At 43.0% G+C, this 19,568-nt stretch overlaps 1 long non-coding RNA gene across 1 annotated transcript; it reads left to right on the top strand.

Annotated features, from left to right (window-relative positions):
• The first annotated feature begins 6,251 nt into the window (after positions 1-6,251).
• On the top strand, positions 6,252-6,718 carry LOC125756504 (uncharacterized). The gene is made up of 3 exons (XR_007414555.1): positions 6,252-6,445; positions 6,509-6,563; positions 6,662-6,718. It is a non-coding gene; the product is annotated as an uncharacterized LOC125756504 (long non-coding RNA).
• Positions 6,719-19,568: the final 12,850 nt, after the last annotated feature.

Genomic DNA, 19,568 nt, shown 5'->3' on the forward strand with positions numbered 1-19,568 from the left:
CGTCGCCCTCGCGGACGTTTCACAAGCGCAGGTGTGGGCTAGAGGCAAATAAGATGCCGCAGTAGCTGTTGTGTGTCACTAAGCTACAATTTTAGATTTCGAAGGACTGAAAAATGTTTTTCTCGAACTTACGCACTTCCAGATTTAACAAAATAATTTGAGCATGGTAATCACTAGAGACCGGATTTTAGGCAAATGGATATTTTGCTCATTACGCTCCTATCACGCCACTTTGTCGTATGAGCATGAATTAGAAACTCAGGAGGGCTTTTGTAGTGTTTTTATAGTGCCTATAAATGCCTATTTTTGGCGTTCGTGCCTGTGCCCGTAAGTGAATGCCCATTTCCAAAACTGGCGCCTATATGAACACTATTTAACCTCAACTTTCGCTTCCCGGTGCCGTTTGAGCCCGTTATTCACGTTACCACGCAACATTGACTTTTCAGAACTCTATGGGGTTCAACCTAGTCCTCTAGTTCAACAAACTCCCGGAAAACAACCGCTAGCAACAGTGAAATGGGACGCGCCGGCGAGCATCTGTCGCCATGCTGACATGGTGCGAGTGGTTGGCGAATGCAAAATTTCGGAGAGCAGTCAGGGTAGAATGAAGAGCAAAGAAGAAAGAAAAAATGCGATGTGCACGCAGCTATTGTTTAGTTTGTAATTTACTTTTTAAGGCGTTCACTGCCAGGGGAGAAACTGGTTTTTACGCGATTCGACCCGGCCAATAGGGAGAATCCTTCTGGTCTTTTAGCGACCTGGATGCCTGCTCCTGCTCTACGCTTCTCAGTCATGCCGAAAAGAAAGGCACAGAGGTTTGTGTTGATTCGACAGTGGACACTTGACTCACCGTGCTACAGAATAAGCGGAGAGACCGTGTTCTGCAATCGTGCGTGACAAAGGACAATTGCCCGGCCATGTTACTTTCAGTGTGACCGCCAGCGCGCATGCGGGCACATTGCGGCCTCTCGTGGCGGCCGCGCTAGCTATGCAGCACACGATGCTCATATCAGCCAGTGGACGTTAAATTGTATATGGCATCATTTGCAGAAACAAGAGGGAACGATTTCTAGCTGATTCTGAGAATTGCAACCCAAGCAACGCTGGCCGACTGCCGACGTTTGGCTGATCACTGGCAAATAGCCGGCAGCCGACTTCACTGGCCACCAGACATCCGAAAAGGGTCGGCCGGAGGTGCGCTGCCAGCTACGTCGGCACTAGATCGGCTGCACGATTCGCGCCACCGTCGGTGGCCGAGTGAACGCCGAGCGCGCCAAACGCTTGTCGGCACTTGGTCGGCTGCACGATTCGCACCACCGTTGGTGGCCGAGTGAACGCCGAGCGCGCCAAACGCTTGTCGGGGCGACAAGTCGGCAACACGTCGTGCCGGCCTTGGTTGCCGGCAGAGGATTCGAACAGCGTGTATTATTTTAGGGCAGCATAAAATACACTGCAGGAAGTGTAAACAACTCCTACAGTGTGATTTTTTAAACATTACAAAAATCACCTGTGACACACAACATACTTGTGGTCCTTGAGCTGATTACACCAAGTGGTAGAGATTATTTGTGCGAACAATCCAAATACATTATTGACTAAACAAAAATAATAGCGAGCCATTACATTCGTGCATGGTTTCTCCAGGCGTGCATATCTACTTTTAAAGATTTTTTCGAGACCATCATTCGCCAAGTGTGCGACAGTATTATATACATGGGCGTTAAACTAGGCTTTTGTCGTTGTTCGATGCTTAAAACTGATTCTTACAAAAATAAACGTGACTGAAGCAACAGTGAACTTCTGCCTAAAATTTGATGGCATAAATATTAAATCGTAAGATTTCATTCCAATTATTGCAAACTCAGTGGCTACAGTTAGTCAGTTGCAGTAGGTAAGTCAGTGTAATTTTAAGGTCATTAATGAACTTTATTTAGATAGGCGATTATTTATTTTGCTTTTTCATGCAAGTAATTCACCCGCTTGCATTAAACCGAGCTCACATAATACATTTATGTCATTTCTGAACTAAAACGGCCATTAAAAACCATTCTGTATAATCTAAAAGAAGCATCGTCTGTATACAGACAACATGAAGCATGAAAATTTTTGCGTGCTGCCCGAGCAGCGCTGCACACCCAAACAGTCTGTGGATAGAGAGACGCAGTGTTTAGTTCTAACAGCTAGTCCTTTATTATGTAATTTGCGCAATGTAATGAGTAAAAGTTCTTATCTTTCGCTGACGGATAAGTCAGGCAAGCGGAAATACCATATATGCTATGTGAAAAAAACTCATCAAAAGGCGTGGCCGCAATGTAAGATTTTAGTACCAATACACGAACAAGAAATATTCTTTCAAGATTGTTAGAACGAACACATAGCAATGGCAATCCACTGAAGACTCGTGCTGTGAAAAATAAAACGCAGGAGGCGGAAAAGTGCGGGAAAGAAGAGGGTCAGAAGGAACCGCGCTGCTCTACAGTATAGAGCGTGGAGTGAAAAGCACATTTAAAAAAAGAAGCAAAAAAACATGCGCTACGGCGGCCCGCGCCCCGGAAGGTCCCGGTGGGGAGAGGGAAACTTCTTTTTTTCCGCTGTTCTCCGGTTTTCTTTCTCAGCGTGGAGCCGCCTCCTCTTTCGAAGAAGCCGCACATCTGCAGGCCCGCCGTCAGTGCCCAGCAGTGCTTTTTGCCGCCAAGATAAGAAAATGGGACACGTCCGAAACAGCACCGCTAAAGACTTGCGTTTGTCAAAATTTACGCGTGTACGTCTAGGTAGCAACAAATTTTCAATTAAGTTAAAGCGAATTTATTTTTTTTTATTGTGCAATGTAGTTACACCTTTACCTCCCACAGATAATAAGCTCTGGCTGAAACCAGGGAACTACAGTTACGACGGGTATATTCCCCGATATGCCTATTTGAAAAGTTTCTGTTATCCCATCACTTTGTCAGAGGTCGCCTTGTATATGTTTGTGACATTCATCCTTTTAGCACAGCATTTCAAATAAAAATGAACCCTTGTTTTTAATAAAAGACAAAGCAGGTACACCGTAACCTACATTATAAAGAAGTTAAAATACTGCACAATTAGGATATCACTGCCTCAAGATATGAAATAATGCCAGTCAGAAGTCGCATTGTGGTCGTTTTATACGTCTTGAAAATACTAAACAAAAAGATAAGCGAGCGAATATGATGCATGGAAATGCATGAGAAACATTCCGCGGATTTGTCTAATCTTCTTACTCATACGTATAAAAGAATCGCATATAATGGAGCATTTGCGGCGGGTAACGCGCAACGCACACTGCTGTTCTGTTGGATCAATGTTAATAAAATGTTTGCTAGTTCCGTTATTTCACAGAATAATAATTATCCATAGGAGCAACACGTGCTTAAAACTGGACGCTGTAGCTTTATATTTCTATGATTCTATGGACGCTGTAGCTTTATATTTCAAGACGCATTAGACAAATGCATAGCTAGTGCCTCGCGGTAATCTGCCGTCGACGGTGCCTCGCATGCAAAACGAAAAAAAGTAATAAAATTACATTGCTAGTAGTAGACGCTTCACGTGCCGTTGACGATGTGTGTGGCTGACTGTCTGCGCAGCGTACAGTACGTTTCTACACATATATATATATGAGAGCTTAATTATCAAGTCCCTTGCCGACGCACCACATGGGACCAGGTGCACTGCTCGACACCGTTAGATTGATTTATATATTTGTCCAGCCTTACACCGGCTGCATAGAGTGATGAGGATTTGTCAGCAGAGCTCATCAATCTAACGCCGTTGTTATCGAAAGCAGAGCAAAATAACGCGACGTGGTGAAAAGTATTCGTCTCTGATCAAGTGACAAGTTGAACACCGGTCAATTTTACTTTGAAATTCAACATTTAGGTTTCGAGCTAACAAGCGCGAGCGCGTTCGGGCAGTATGTTGAGGAATAAGTCATGTAGTGCAGCTACAAACGCGATGACGTCCTTTGGTCAAACAAGGAAAACAGCAATGACCGTCAACCACAGACGTAAGGGAAACTTCCGGCTAAGGAATAACATCGAGTTTTGCTCTGAACTGACTGAAGTTAAGCTATTATTCGGATGCTGACTAGACATGCGATGGCCATAATGATGAGCGCATGCATTGACTCAATAGGGAAGTTGGAATTCGTCGGCGTTGTGAAGAATTATTCGTTTGGAGACATATCGTTAAAATATTTTTATAACCTTGAGAAATCGCAAGATTTGAACACTCTGGAGATCAATGTATTTGCCACCAGGAAGTACATAAGGATAAGAAAGTGCAATCACACGAATTTATCTTTAATGTGGCTTTACAATGGTCCATTGGGCTGCGGTATAGAATTGACTGAAATAGTTCGCAAATGGCACGTTGATTGTAACCGACCACGTACATTACACCATCTATTAGTAATAAATTTTATTGAAAATGAATTAATTCAATCTTTCTCCCATCGGAAAGGTTTTGGCTGCTTTATAGCGAGCCCCAAAAATATTAATTTCGTCACACGAAACGTGCGAAATAGAGATCTCGCGGACTGTACAACTTGCTGGAAAATTTCAGCTGCGTGTTTCAGGGGCGCGAAAGCTCTAACTGATTATATGAAAAGCTGAATTGCCAAGTGATCTTAAAATCTGGCGTTCTTGCAGCTTATTAAATGTCCATCTGTCTAAGAATGATGTCGCATTTGCAGTTCTGCTCCAATCAATAACCCCAGCACTAAAGTTATGTTTGCTGTGCCTCAGCATTCCCGAATCCAGCCGAATATTTCTGATGTGCACGTTAAGTATTTGACTAGGAAAAGGTACAATTACGGAGTTGGTTAGGGGCGGAATTTAAATGTCGAAGTTTTTCACCTGTTTCGCAAGAAACTTCGCAACCTTTAGCGATCGGGCCGCCGAGAATCCTCCGCCGCATTGTCATGAGTACCGATCAAGCCCTACCTCTTATGATGAAGCACTTATATGCTCAATGTACAGTGGTACGACATGAGTGCTTTTCAAGTGTACTGAGCGTTTACGGTTTCTGCTTGAAGCTCAAGAAAACGTACCGCCTTTGCATGCATTAGATGCAAAGCACTTGAGTTGAACAACAGCAATAAATGGGAATAAATGCGAGTGCCGAGCAGAAATTTAATTTTGATCGTGATACTATAGCGCGCTAGGCTCTATTAAAATATCTACGATTTTGAACTGTCCACCGAAAATTATCATCCCCGCCTCCGCCTTGTCTATGAGCTCAAGTGGACAGTTCGGCACTTCTGGAACGCTAGCACGGTGCTCACGCTTTAGCACTGTCGTGAATATAAATATATGATTGATCTGATCGAGCCGCATGACAAAGGGAGGACATCAGATATAATGGTTATATAGAAGTGTGCGAAGATTGAACATTTGGAATATCGAATCGAATATCGTCATACTTGATTCGGTCTTCGGGAATAGCCCATATGCGTTAATACGAATATTTCAAAATATCATCTATGCCCAAATAAACACGAAATTAGCGTAAAAATACGATAATTTCTACGGTCATAAGCTATACGTCGCTTGCAGAGCCAGAATTCGATAGTCCGCACACACTGAAGAGTTTTAAAATTTCTACTTGATGCTCAGTTTATGGTTTTCATGTTAATTTGTTTTAATGTTAGAGTACCAACGATATTTTGTGTTAACAACGAAAACGGTTCAATTCAAATTCGATCCGCTTCTTGCACGCATTAGCGCTGCCCTAAAATGTTCAGGCATGTGCTTCAGTTGAAATTTCCCGCTCCTTTTTTTTCTCACCCGAAAGAGCTGATATAAGCAACACGTGCGTTCCTCCGAAAAAAAAAAAAAGTGGTGAGATCTCTCCCAGAAAGAATGACAAGGCCTGAAAGGAGGAACGGTATGCGCACCTCTCGCGCTTTTTTTTTTCTTTGTCACAGCGCTGGGGAGGGGAGCAAGCTCTATGCGTCAGTTCCCGCCAAATTGTAGCTCTTTCGAGCGAGGACGTGCTGAAACACTGCACAGAGACGGGCAAGCACTCAGAGGCATTTCGTTTGCCTTGATCCTGGAGGCGGCCTTCTCCCATTGCCGAGGATTTGAAGCGAACTCGTAAGTGGCATTTTATTTCCTCGCTGTATCGCATGGTGAGTTTTGTCTAGCGACAAAATCAAATTTTATTTGCACAATTGATGCGTCAATCTGGTCGTCTCTTCTAGCTGGCATAATCAGAAATGTTCAGGCGAACGGCGGTTATATTTGTCCGTGGACCCAAGACTTCGTTGACGGGCAAATATGTCAGATTTTCTTGTTTTTTATTTGTGGCATCTTATTGTAAGACCGTGACATATTTTGCCGTTTTCTCTAGGGAACCCTGCAACAAGGACTGTAGTGTGAATAGCGTGCTGCGCTGCTCTCGCCAACTGAAAAGAACTCTGGTAAGATGCTTGCTGGTTACGAAAGTCTCACGCAATCGCTTTTCACATTGAATTTGGTCGCAGGTGTGCTGTAAATGCCGACTGCACAATATGTGACTGGCCCGCGGCTGCTTTGAAGGTAAGATTGTGTTCTCATTAATCTATTTATTGTACCATTTGTTTTCCAGTGACATAAACAACGAAAACCTCGATCCCCTCTCTCCACATATTATCTAGTTTGTGCGCTGTGGAGCTTGAAGCACTTCTCGGAATTTCAGCACACTCGCATTTATTGTAAGTGCAGTGTTTTTCTTATTTGTGCAGCGACAAAATTATTTTGTTTAGTTGTGTGAATAGAGTTTCTAGACGCGACATGTCTGTGCAACTGGTCAAGTAATAGTCTACCTTTCTCACAGTATTATTCATTGTTGTTTCTTTCAGTTTTTCCCGACAGAAGAAAAATGCAAGTCTCACCTCTCGACGGTAAAACGTCGCATCTGCGCACAGGGCCAAGAGCACGAGAAGTGGCCGAAAGAAGGGAGCCGATCCAACAGGAATGCCGTCCGTCGTCTTTATATTTATATATGTCAGCGTTATCATGCCGTGATCACATGGACTGTACGGTTGCGTTGCACAAGGGCTGATGCAAACGCTCCGTGCGAACAATGTTGCATGGAAAATTAGTGCATCTATACAATTGCAAAATAAAGATCTAAAGAGAGAAAACTTATATTCACGTCTTTCTTTTATTGTGTGTTACGTATTAACACGTTAACAAGTGCAGACCGTTAGAGGCGTTTAATTCCGTCTTACATGTGCACTCTGCCGTAATTAATTCAGATAGAGTTAAACGCCTTTATAAACTGCCCGTTCACATTAAATACGACACGCATCAACACACCAGAAAAACAATTGATGCGGTTTGTTAGAACACGCACAAAAAATAAGAAAAAAAAAGCAGAGCAATACTAGCGAGAAACGTCCGCAACCGACCCACGGCCGTCGGTAAATCGACGCTTATGTAAGGTCGGGCATTAGTCAACCCGCGAGCGGCATGCACTCGGCCTCGTCGGCCACGGTGGACGGGCCTACACTGGGTGCCGACGCAGGCCCATATGAGGCCAATGTCAATCCCCGAGACCGGCCCTACATCGGGTGCCAAGGTTGGGCCAACGACAGTGCAGTTGGCCAGCGACGTCAGGCCGACATTTTTGCCAAGGATAAAATGTTGCTTGGGAAGTTCCAGGCTGCGTGCTGCGCTATTAACATTTGGCTTGCGTGTTCACAGGATCCTCAACTAGCGATCGGCAGCGTTTTCTGACTATGCTGAAAAAGTGTTGCAGGACCCCTTTAAACAATAACATTTTCTGCTTTCCTGTCGCAAATAAAGGCCGCGCACATCTTCCTTTGAAATTATTTGCATTTATGTAAAAATTTATTGTGCCTATATTTACGATATTGGAGGCCCAGAACCTTGTTTTGTCTGCCTATTTTTTGCGCCTAAAACGCGCTTTTTTAGTGCCTAAAAATCCAGCCTCTAGTAATCACTTTATTGAATTCAGTTTTAAACTGTATATCTAGAAGATAGGAAAACAGTAGAGTGGATCAGGGACCAAACAGGAGCAGTACCCAATATCCTAGTAGATATTATATTAAGAGAGAGAATTGGATCTGGGCAGGTCACGTCATGAGAAAGATGGATAACCAACGGTCAATTAGAGTGTCGGAATAAATACAAAGAGATGAGAAGTGCAGCCCAGGATGGCAAAGGGTTAGACAGAACAACATTAAGAAATTTGCAAGCATAAAATGGAATTGGCTAACACAGGACAGGGTGGGTTGGAAATCACTGGGAGTGGCCAATTCGTCCTGCAGTTGATGCGAGATAGGATGACGATGATGACCTCATCACAACATAGGCACAGCACACGTTGAAAATGTGAGCGTCCCCGATTTAAGAACACTTGAAGGTGAAAGTGTTAGCACCAATGTTGAAGTCTTCACATCATCGGTCACGTAGACACTTGTGGTAGTATCCCTTGTTCAGGTTGTCTAGCACATTTAGCAGCATTTTGGTTTTCTCCGACTTCTTCTGGTGTAGTGTACTTTCGTGGCAGATGACACAAACCAGTAGGCCTGGCTACAGCGTCCTCCTTAGATCCGCTTTTCATTATCCCGTCACCCCATCGGGTGCCTGATAACGGTCGTCTGCATACGCATAGCACACACACATGCGCACACGAACACACACACATGCGCACACACACACACGCACACCGGGACCACTACCTCTGGAAATATTCTCCATGACACGTACCATGCTGCTCTTACGCAATTAAGTATGTCTATGTCGTCTGCATTGACACTGTCACGCGACTGAGTGTGCCATGGTGCCAAACATCACATTCCTCGCCTCACGAGCCATACAAGGCTTTCATGCTAGTCATTGCCCTGTGTAATTATTGTGTGTAGTTTGATGTGCATTACATTGCAGTATAACTCTTGCTTATCACTGCAATGTTACATTTTCTGTAATCTTTCTTTAGTTTTTGCTTCGTACTTGCTGTCTGATTTGTGCGAATGCCCCATTTGTGTTTAACAGTGTAAAATGGGCAGTACGTAGGCGTAGCTTGTGTAATCCACACCACACCCCCTCTCGCCTTCTAAAATCCTGGCTATGACCCTAAAATGGCATATATATGACCTACATCAATACAGAATTCTTGCCCTTAGCCTTGTCATTGCAGTGCCTGAAACTATTCAAAGTAAAAACCAATACCTGCCAATTAAAACATGACCTTGACATGTAAATCGAATATATGTGTGGGGTCCAAATGGGACAAAAGAGGAAAATATTTCTGTATTTTAATGTTATACCTTTTTTTTAACACGAAAGTGTCTTATGCCGGGGTCCATCAAGACTTCAGTGACGTATTTCTGTCACGGAAATGACGTCGAAAAAATGCATACGATCAGACGGCAAAGGAAAAAAGTCCCGTCAACGGGAGTCGAACCCATGACCTCTCGGTCCACGACAACAGATGCCGGGCATGCTATCCACAGGGCCACGGTCACACTCAAACGCTCACAACACACTCACACGCTTTACAAACGCACCTTTTACATCTCACTTTCCTCTCTCAGTGCTCTTGGTCGGCAGGGTGGTGTCGCCCTCTAGGAGCAGTAAAGTGAAGTAATGCATCATGACCGTGGCCTCCGCGATTAGCTCCTAGAACGCGTCGTTGCCACGCGTCCGTCCCATTTGGCACGTTTCCAATAGAAGTGCACTTTTGTCATACGGCACGAGGTGGCGACCTTAGCCCAAATGTTGGCCTCGCTCATAGCATCCATCCATGCCAAAAATAGCTTTGCGACGCATGCCTGCCTTGCCTGGTAGTAACAGCGTGCTCCCACTTGCACTCACCCCCAAAAAATTGCGGCCGGGTTACAGGGGAGACACGATGCACATTGCATTTCCCTCTAGTCCGGCCGTGGTGTTCAAGAACTCTAACATGCTGTGGGATGGCGACCTTAGCCCAAGTTCCGAGCCCAATCAGCGACGCTCTTTTGGCTGTCACACCGCTTTTCTCCGATTACGGTCTCACCGTTAACTACTACAGCTACCACAAGGGTTTGTTTAATCATTGATCATGGACGTTAGTCATCGGGATAAAGTTGTACCACCAAGCGTCAACGGGGTGCATCCTCGTTAAACAGTGGTATAGCTGCCAAACACCAATAGACATTGTGCAAGCTCTCTTATATCAATGTACAGTAAACATTCAGCTACTTCTGTAAGGACACGTTTTACTTTCGTGCTATACCGATTCCTATGACGGAGAGATCAACCATGTTTTTTGTTTGTTTGTTTTTTCACAATAGACTTATTGGGGCTTTTCTGTTGGAGGAAATAGGAGCCCATCATTATTGCTTTCAAACACATCAGACTGGGCACAAAATGATACAACAGTTTAACATAATTTTTCAGCACAACAGTGTTTATTCTCTAATGGACATAAAGTCATACATAAATGCATTGTACATTGTAGTAACTTGCATCACAATGCCTGTGCATGTGGTTCCCGACAGTTTCTGGGCTCAGCTGCAAGGTCACCACTAACACCAAAGCTGAACCCTAGTAAATGGTGCAGAAGGCAAAATCCTAAATGACAGCCATCAATAGAAGATAGGTTGACAATAGCAGCATGGAAAATGTGAAAAAGCTATTTACATAGCAATGAAGAACGGGTTTGAAAATATCACACATGCACTGTAAAGCACAAGCTATAACGCGTAGCACACTCCAAAAGATAAACGTATTGTGATTACATGTCATGGGGAAGAACTAGAGAACGGCAAGGTTGATATCTGGGCTGGTTGGTACGGTTTCATGATGACATGGAGGAAGCCCGAAACAAAAGAATGAGTAAAACAAGAGACCACAAGTGCCTACTCGCAACTGAAATGTATTGAAAAAAGAAAAACCGTGAAAAGCTGTGTACAGACCAACTGCATATGTAATCACCAAAAGAAAACATTCATTTTTTCATGCAAGCTACAATAAAGAAAGAAAAAAGCGGGAGTGGGGTGAAACAAACCTACAACGCAAGTGTCAAAATATTGTCAGCAATAACGCCATCACTATCCCGCCAATAGAAAACTGATCTTCCTTCACGACAAGGAAAGCACAGGTCTCAAGCACAGGCCAGACAGAATGCTGCCAAAACATCAGTCTGAGAGAGCATGAGTACATACTAGCGAAATTGTGGAATGCATTTAGCTATGTGACTGGGTTCTGTATATGCTTACCGGTGTCGAACAAGTTTATGGAACACAAGGATGAAGTGGTTTTTGAAATAATGGAAGTGCTTCTACTAAAGGATGCTGGTGAAACCGATGCCCTCTGTGTGCTTGCTGCGAAGCGAGATTACATTTCTTGATGCAGGAATGTCCAACCAGAGTGATGCCATAATTGCCTACGATATTTTGATGCCTGCTGATGACTGCACTATTCATTGTGGAATTAACAGTCCTTCAGATATAACCCTTTTGCAGCGAGACTTAAACCACACTCGTCTGTGGTGAGAAAAATGGGCCGTGTATTTGAATTCTTACAAATGCCCATGTGTATCATTTACACGCAAGCATTATCCAGTTAGTGCCGCACATACTTCAGATCTAATAACACATCCAAGACTTTCAGTTTATAAACGCCTGGACATTTATTTTTCTTCTGATTTTACTTGGAAAAAGGAACTTGAGTATGTCTCTACAAGGGCAAGTGGGATGTTGAAATTCATTAGGGAAACTTTTACAATGCACAACGAACTGTGAGATGCTTTATTATATACTAACATCACACCTATACTGGAGTACGCTTGCATAGCCTGGGACCATTGGTATGCTAATTTATGTACTATGCTTAAGAGTGTTCAAAATAGAGTCACTGCACTTGTTTCGCAGCATGCAGCAATGTCTCACCAAAAAAAATCATTGGGCAGCACCCCTTAGAGAGGATAGTAATTCAGGAAAAAATTGCTTCTTTCATGCAATTTTTATTTTGGAAAAATTGGGGTACAAAATAAAGCTGGCCTCCTGCCCCCATACCTTGTGTTATGTTGCAAACAAACCTGGAAGGTCTACAAAATGCAGTGCATTAGCACAGTGCTTTACTTCATGAATTTTTCAGCAATGCATTGAAATTATCGCACAGCACGTTGTTTCTACAAGGAACAACTAGCTAAAGCTGTTACTGACTGCAATTCTGAGGGCATGTATATAGACTGCCATCCGAGGACAACTGTGCTGCTGAATAACTTTTGTTTTGTTGGTCTGCTTATATCTGATTTCTGCTTGTGTCATTTTTAGTCAATTTGAATATGTACTGTGATTTCTGCAGTAATGCCATGTTAACACTGCAAGAAAATGAATAAACAAACAAATTCCCACATTTGTACACGCGCATGCAGTTTGCATGAAGTGATCAATGTCGTGTTTTGGCTGCACAGTTGGTTTGCACCTATGTTTTTATTTTGTTTCAATAAATTTCAGCTGCAAGTACCATCTGTACTGTCGTGCTACCTTCATCATGAAACAGTATGCACTTCTCGAACATGCTGGGCTCAACAAAATGCAATCAAGACAAAAGCTGTGGTGCAAACAACAGGACTCAAAATAAAATATGAGTGTGAAGGCATTCAGTTCCAGGTGAATATCGTTGCGACTGTCACTCATAGGATGCACATATAAGCACAAAGGGTAACAACCATGACAAAGCAAGGGGTGGAACATGAAGCTGTGATAAAAGTGGACAAAAAAAAAGCAACATGAGAGAACCGCGAAAGATTTCTGTTGGATGGTGTTGAAAGCCTTCTGAAGAGCTTCCCAACACTTTCCCCAAGGTTTAGAGTACCAGCAATGTGGAACGTCTCTTGTACGGACCATGGTTTAATAATTTTAGATGAAGGTAAGACGGCACATTTCATAAGGCTTTCTAAGGGCCTCTTCTGTGTCAAGGCCTCTCAAAGCCTTTGATAAGTTAAGCCCGAGAGTCAAATGTTACAAGGCGATGCAAGAACTTAGAGCTGGACAAGTCTACTATATATGAGAGGGGTTCTATGCTAAACGTTCTTTTCACTGTTAAGGCACACCTGCCTGGCTTGTCATGAAGAACTATCATAAGCAGCTATTTCTCACAATTATACTTTCCTCTTAGCAGCAATTGCACCACCTGCTTCAAATAGCCATAGGAACTGCAATTGGGAAATAAAATTCTTTTTTTTTAAGCTGGTTAATAGTGGAAGCACTTCAAACACTTGTAAACAAATAATACAACCAAAAATTGGTAAGTAATATTTTACACAAGTTGCTAGTGCTCATTAATAATAATAATTGCTGGTTTTTTTTCCGTGCCAAAACCACAATATAATGAGGCACGCAGTAGTGGAGGGCTTCGGAAATTTAAACCACCCGAGGTTCTTCAATGTGCACCTAAATATGAAGCCTCATGGCTTCACCTAAATATGGAGCACACCTTAACATGGAGCACATGGGCCTCATGCATTTTGCCTCAATCAGAATGCGACAGCCAGGGTCGAACCCCCACCTTTTCAGTTGGCAGCTGAGCATCGTAACCACTAGACCACCGCGGCGGCTACAAGTGCACAAGTGCAGCCATTTCAAGATAAGCCCAGAGATGAATTCATTGAGAAATTCTGTCACAAAATAAAATGGTGGCTCTGCCTTATGCTTACCATTTTTCAGAAAAGTATTAAAAGGAATATCAAAGCATTTCTTTCCAGGAATGCATCTGCCTGAAACGAATTTGGACATAATAGAGAGTTCATCAGCAAATTATGCACAACTAATAAGTGGCTATAATGCATTCAATCAAGTTTGTCACTAATGATGCACTGCTGTAACAAAGACACTGCCACATCTACCCTATCTTAAAATATTTCTGTCTTTTGCATTTGCAGCAGGTGGCACACAGAACAGTGGCTTTAGAGATTAAACCGACAGCAACTGCTACGTCGAGTTTCATTTGAGAGTTTGACAGCTTGTCTGCTAGGTTTCTTTTTTTTTTTTTCTTTTAAACCAGGTGTGCCTACATCGGGAGAGAAGTATTGTAATCATGGATAGAGCTTTTATGAGTGGTTAAGAACAAGGCCTGCTAGTGCCACTGTTACCGTGAAAGAGTGCTGCTTCCAGTGCAGGCCATTCCAACTTTTGTCCGGTGCACCCTGCTTTTGTGCAGGTTTTCTACTTAGAACACCTGCTACGATCAGTGGGGAACCGCAGCTTGTGGTTCGTACCGACAAAAGTATTAAAAGAAGTTACGCTGTTGTGTGTAACTGTGCCCACCAGTCATTGCCCCGTTTCCAAGAAGACATATCACAGACACCAGTCCAACAAATCTTTGAATGAGCAACACTTTCGAAAACGGAATCGTGTAATGTGCATTATCGTAGCACGCCCAATATGTTTGCACAAGCACCAACCAACCAACCCAGTCAATGATACTGTGCTGCATGTCACCGCAATAAGTGAGACAAGCACAGCAGCTGCAGAGACATGGGGAGAGCAGTGACATGCCCAATGTTCAATTGCAACAGCTGCCACTTGAAAGCAATAAAAATATACATGCCGTGCTCAGCTTAGTAAAGATACCTATATATTTCCCTCTCCCATATCACACGTTGATTTGCATAATGTGTAGGCCTTCAAGTGCAAATGAAAGACGCGCAAAAGTCATAACTATGTAAGAATGACCAAACAATGACTGACGACCCGTCATGATAAAGCTGCACGTACATAACAGCTTTCGCAATAATTCAAAATATAAAAGCAGTTCATTTGCATATGTAAGTATAGATAGCTACACCACTCAATATCAACATCTAAACATAAAGTACACACAATTCAGTGTGTCAGCGTAAGCTCAAAAGGGAGCGAAAATGTGGAAACAACATAAAAACTTTGAATACCTAAGTTGCCAGTAGTTCTCAAGTCATGCTGCACACCGTAAATCCTCATTGCGAAGACCTTTTTTGCGTCAGGCCATCAGCCATAGAACACAAAGTGTGCATTTAAGTGAATCATTACAGAGTTCCCACTAGAGAGAGCCTTTAAAGTTCACTTAAGAGCATTTTGCAGATATGAGGCTACAACACCACACCACAGCGTAACAGCACGTGATGCCCAGTCAAGTTGGTTACCTCAAAAAGCTTTTTCTTCCGATGAGATTGCCAGGAAAGAGCTAGAAACAATGGCTCCAATGCAGAGCCTCCATTGAAGTTGCGCATTTCTTCCCAGCCTAATAAGTGTCTGATGCAGTGGCCACATGGCTATCACATTTTGCTGCTGAGAAAGTATTAGTTCAGTCTTCATGATATGCATACTTTTGCTTTGAGCTGTTGTATTTCCCTTCCCATTCCTGTTGTTTTTATGTATCTAGGGATACACAATGCTCTACCCTTCACTTCGATAGCAGCAAGTTTTAGTGTAGCATAAAACACCTACATTAGTGTGTGTCGCAACACTAACTCTAAGAAAGGGTGCACTGCGTGGTAGTAACTAGTTTTTTAGTACGGCAGGAAAGTATGAAACGCTAATGCAAACTCATATGGTGCCGTCTAGGTGTAATAACACTAAGTACTGACAAGCAAAATCGACACAACCATATTTTGCTTTGTTATGCCACAGAAAACGTGACAAATCTCGGCTGGCTTGTGGCCCTATCCTTTCAAACAGGGGAATTAACAAAGAACTAGATGTGGGTGGTGGTGCCATCTCAATGTGGCTACAGCATTCATTATTGCTGCGCACATGCAACAAACTGAACTGATAAGCCTAAATTAAAAGATTTCAGCAGGACCACCGTGGGTTTGCAAATCACAAAAATGACAATAAATATAAAGTGCCGCTGCTACATGAATATCTTGCTGCTCACACACTAATGACGTGCGGAGGCAACAAGCGATGACTTTGGTCAATCGAAAATTAAATGAGACTTTTCATCTCTAAATTAATACGCTGCGGAAGTTACTAAATGAAAATGGGATGGGGGTTGCATTTGTCTCAAGCTTGCCACATGAACGCAATCAAAGTGTGCTTGCCAGAGCCGCAATTTGAACCTGAAAACTTGGACATACTACAGACACTGCAATATATGCAGCAAAGATGAACCAAGCACCATATTTTAGCCTAAACTTTCTGCACATTCAGACTCAAATACTACAACACAGATGTACATACAAAAGAACAAAGGCACTGCACACAGCGATTTATTACCAGATGGAGGGCACTGACATTGAACCACAAATCGTTACATCTAGTGTTCTGAGCTTATTTAAAAACCAGGCTTTGCTGTCAGTATTGTTTCTTACTCTGTCAATTAGTAGAGTATTATTTAGACAAATTAGTAGACATGTTAAATCTTGCGGGCACTTAGCCCTTCAAGCAGCATGTGTGAGACTACAGAGCACTATTCAATCAGTGCCTGGTGTTGGGGTGAACCAGTTCCCAGATTACGTACGTAGGAAACAACAGGCACCAGAGATTGCTTGATTACACATGGATTACGCCAGCATGCCATCTATCGCTTTGTTATCAAAACAATTAAGCTTTTTGTCCTATGTGAATGCACGACGCATGTGATGTAGGTTCCCTTATATATCATTACTGTTGTCGATGTGATTTTCTTGTATTTTCTTGCATTTCTGCAATCAATCTCAGTTGAAAGTCAGAGTGTCATCTGTAGCCTTCACTTGGCCACATATTTTCTGTGCTGTTGTTAAGATCTAACACAATTCTATCACTGTTACGCCAAACCTTTTTGATTTCACCGTAATCCCAAGACATCATGCTTTGATTGCACTGATAGCAGTATGCTTACAAACAGCCGTGTTGTAAAATAACAGCTTCACAAACATGATGTGAGTGCAGCAAAAAAGAAACTTTGCCCAACTAGTACTGCCTGAACGTAATGTATTGGAGTGAAATAGATGAGACATGTCTTCCATAAGTGTACAACTTACATTGAAACATCAACCCCAAACTTGCACTGCCATGAAAGAAACTTTGACTACTGATGCCTCACAGTCTGATATGTCTGCACAGGCAGTCAGACCGATATGTACCTGATCACAGCACACATCTAATGTACAGAACACCACCGTGCAAAAACAGGTGGGCCTAAACAACAGCATACCACAAGGCACTGCAGTCACAAGCACGGCAAAGTACCATGCACAAGCCTGACACTCTTTCTAACCTTGTATTCATCAAAATTTGTAAATATGAAGCTATAATCTTCACACCATCGTGATACAGAAGAGTGAGAGAAAATGGTGAGAACCATAACACAAAATCGGCAGAAAACGATGATTTGGGAGAAGCCAAAACTATCACCGATAGTGTAAGCACCTAGTATGTTGTCGACCCCTCTCACGCAAACTTCAACAAGATGGTAATGTAGTGTGACATTCCAGATTGCTTCTTGTGCACTGAAGCCTTCATTTGTCCACACAGACACACACACACGTTCTCCAATACATGAATACTATGAATTCCTTGCTCTTGTTTTGCTTCACTTCAATTTAACTCGAAGCACTTTCACCAACAATTCATTCACACAACCCTCCCCAACAATGAAACACTTTGCTGACCCTGCAAGTAGCCGCTTGAGCCAGCCTTTGATAAACTGTAGATCTTTGGTGGCTTTGACATGAGAAACAAGTCTACTGTCAAAACACATAGCTTCCCAATACTTAGTATAGCAAAGAGGGATGAACGCTATAGTGGGTCACCCTCTCCAGTGAAATCTAGTGGGTCTGTCTGCCGCGCACGGCTCGTGGACGCTGCTTGCTCTCGAGGTCCGTACTTGATCCGTTGATCAAGCTACAGGTCGACCTTTATGCCAGTGTTCAATAAACGCCTTTACACTTAGAAATACAGAACATTTAAAAGAGAACTTTGCAGATATTGTTGTATAAGATTACACATCAATATAAGCATATTCTCAATAATAACCAAATATTTAACTTTTCTAGCTTCCCGTTCTTACAAAACTAAGAATATTTCTTTTATCTCGAGATAAATAAGTGTTGCTCCACAATTCCATTACAAGGAAATTTTTACTGCTGCCGCAAAGGAAAACAGAGGTAGTAAACCAAAACCAAAGTGGTTTAGTTACCTGTGGCCATTAGCCAATGCACCTTTCAAACTGCACATTGCGCGACTGAGAGCTTTTTCATCAGCTGAAAGTGCACAGCTCAGAGGGTATAAGGTGGCACACGCAATGCCGCAGGAGCATTAGAGGGTAAACGCGTATCGTATCACAGTGCAATGCAGCACAGTTTTGTACTCTGTGCATGCTGCGCATAGAAACCTCATTTAGCGTTCTTGCAGTCACTGAGTGGCAAATGAAGAGCATGACAGGTGGTGGCACACAATGAAATGCCCTCTCGTTTGTGCACAGTAAGGCTTTGCAAACAATCCTGACTGGCGAGAAAAAGGACCACTTACTCTCAAGTCTGACACATGCCATAAAAGCTAAAGAGCTTTGGTCTAAAATCACATGGAAGCGTGGCGGCAACCTGAATTAAGGCGCCTCTGTTTATGGTGGCCACGTTTTATGTTTTGTGACATTGTGCACATGTTATGTCCGGAGAATCCAGCAAGACCCGGTATAGCATTGTGAATTTTGGTTGGCGTTATGAATTGGTTCAACAGAGGTCTTGTAAGTTGCCTTTGTCACAGAACACCCACATAATTTTACAGGGCTGCAATAGAGCAGTGTGTAGGTGCAAGCAGCTCCAAAAATTTCAATCACTTACAACTTGGATACTTAAAACTGAAAATCGGATACTTAAAACTTAATGCAGCAGTCCAATTAACGAAAAAAATATGGTTTCGCATGCATTAAAAATGCTTGTTCCGATCGCTTTCGAATAGGAATTTCAGAGTCCAGAAAAACTTCTTCCAGCTATGGGATCATGAAGAGTGAGCTCCGTGATATCCCGAAACAAGTCTTTTTTTCCTCACCGATTTAGATGGCTTGCAGGAGAGTATACTTGCTGGTGACATGCCTTTTCCGACTGCAATATGGGGGGCAGTGGCCTTTTCACTTCCCTGCCCCCTTACCCACTAGAGTTCTTCAATCATAAGAGTTGTGAAACTCCCCATAGGTCCCATGTATCAAAATCCAGACACTAATAATAATAATAATAATAATATCTGGGGTTTAACGTCCCAAGACCACGATGTGATTATGAGAGACGCCGTAGTGGAGGGCTCCGGAAATTTTGACCACCTGGGGTTCTTTAACATGCACCTAAATCTAAGTACACGGGCCTCAAACATTTTCGCCTCCATCGAAAATGCAGCCACTGCGGTTGGGATTCGATCCCGCAACCTTCGAGTCAGCAGTCGAAAATTCGGACACGCCATTGGCCGAAATCGCGGGGGTCTGCTGATTGTCACATCATCTGTTGACCAAAAGCAAACTAATAAACGCTGGTGACGACACCAGCGCTGCGTGCAGCATTGAGCAGCTTGAGAGAAGCGCACGCAGGAAACGTCGCCGGGGTGCTTTAGTGTTTTGTATCACTGCTCCCAGATGACGCGACAATCCGCAGGCCCC

Source organism: Rhipicephalus sanguineus, unplaced genomic scaffold (assembly GCF_013339695.2).
Source record: "Rhipicephalus sanguineus isolate Rsan-2018 unplaced genomic scaffold, BIME_Rsan_1.4 Seq10764, whole genome shotgun sequence".
Lineage (NCBI taxonomy): Eukaryota > Metazoa > Arthropoda > Arachnida > Ixodida > Ixodidae > Rhipicephalus > Rhipicephalus sanguineus.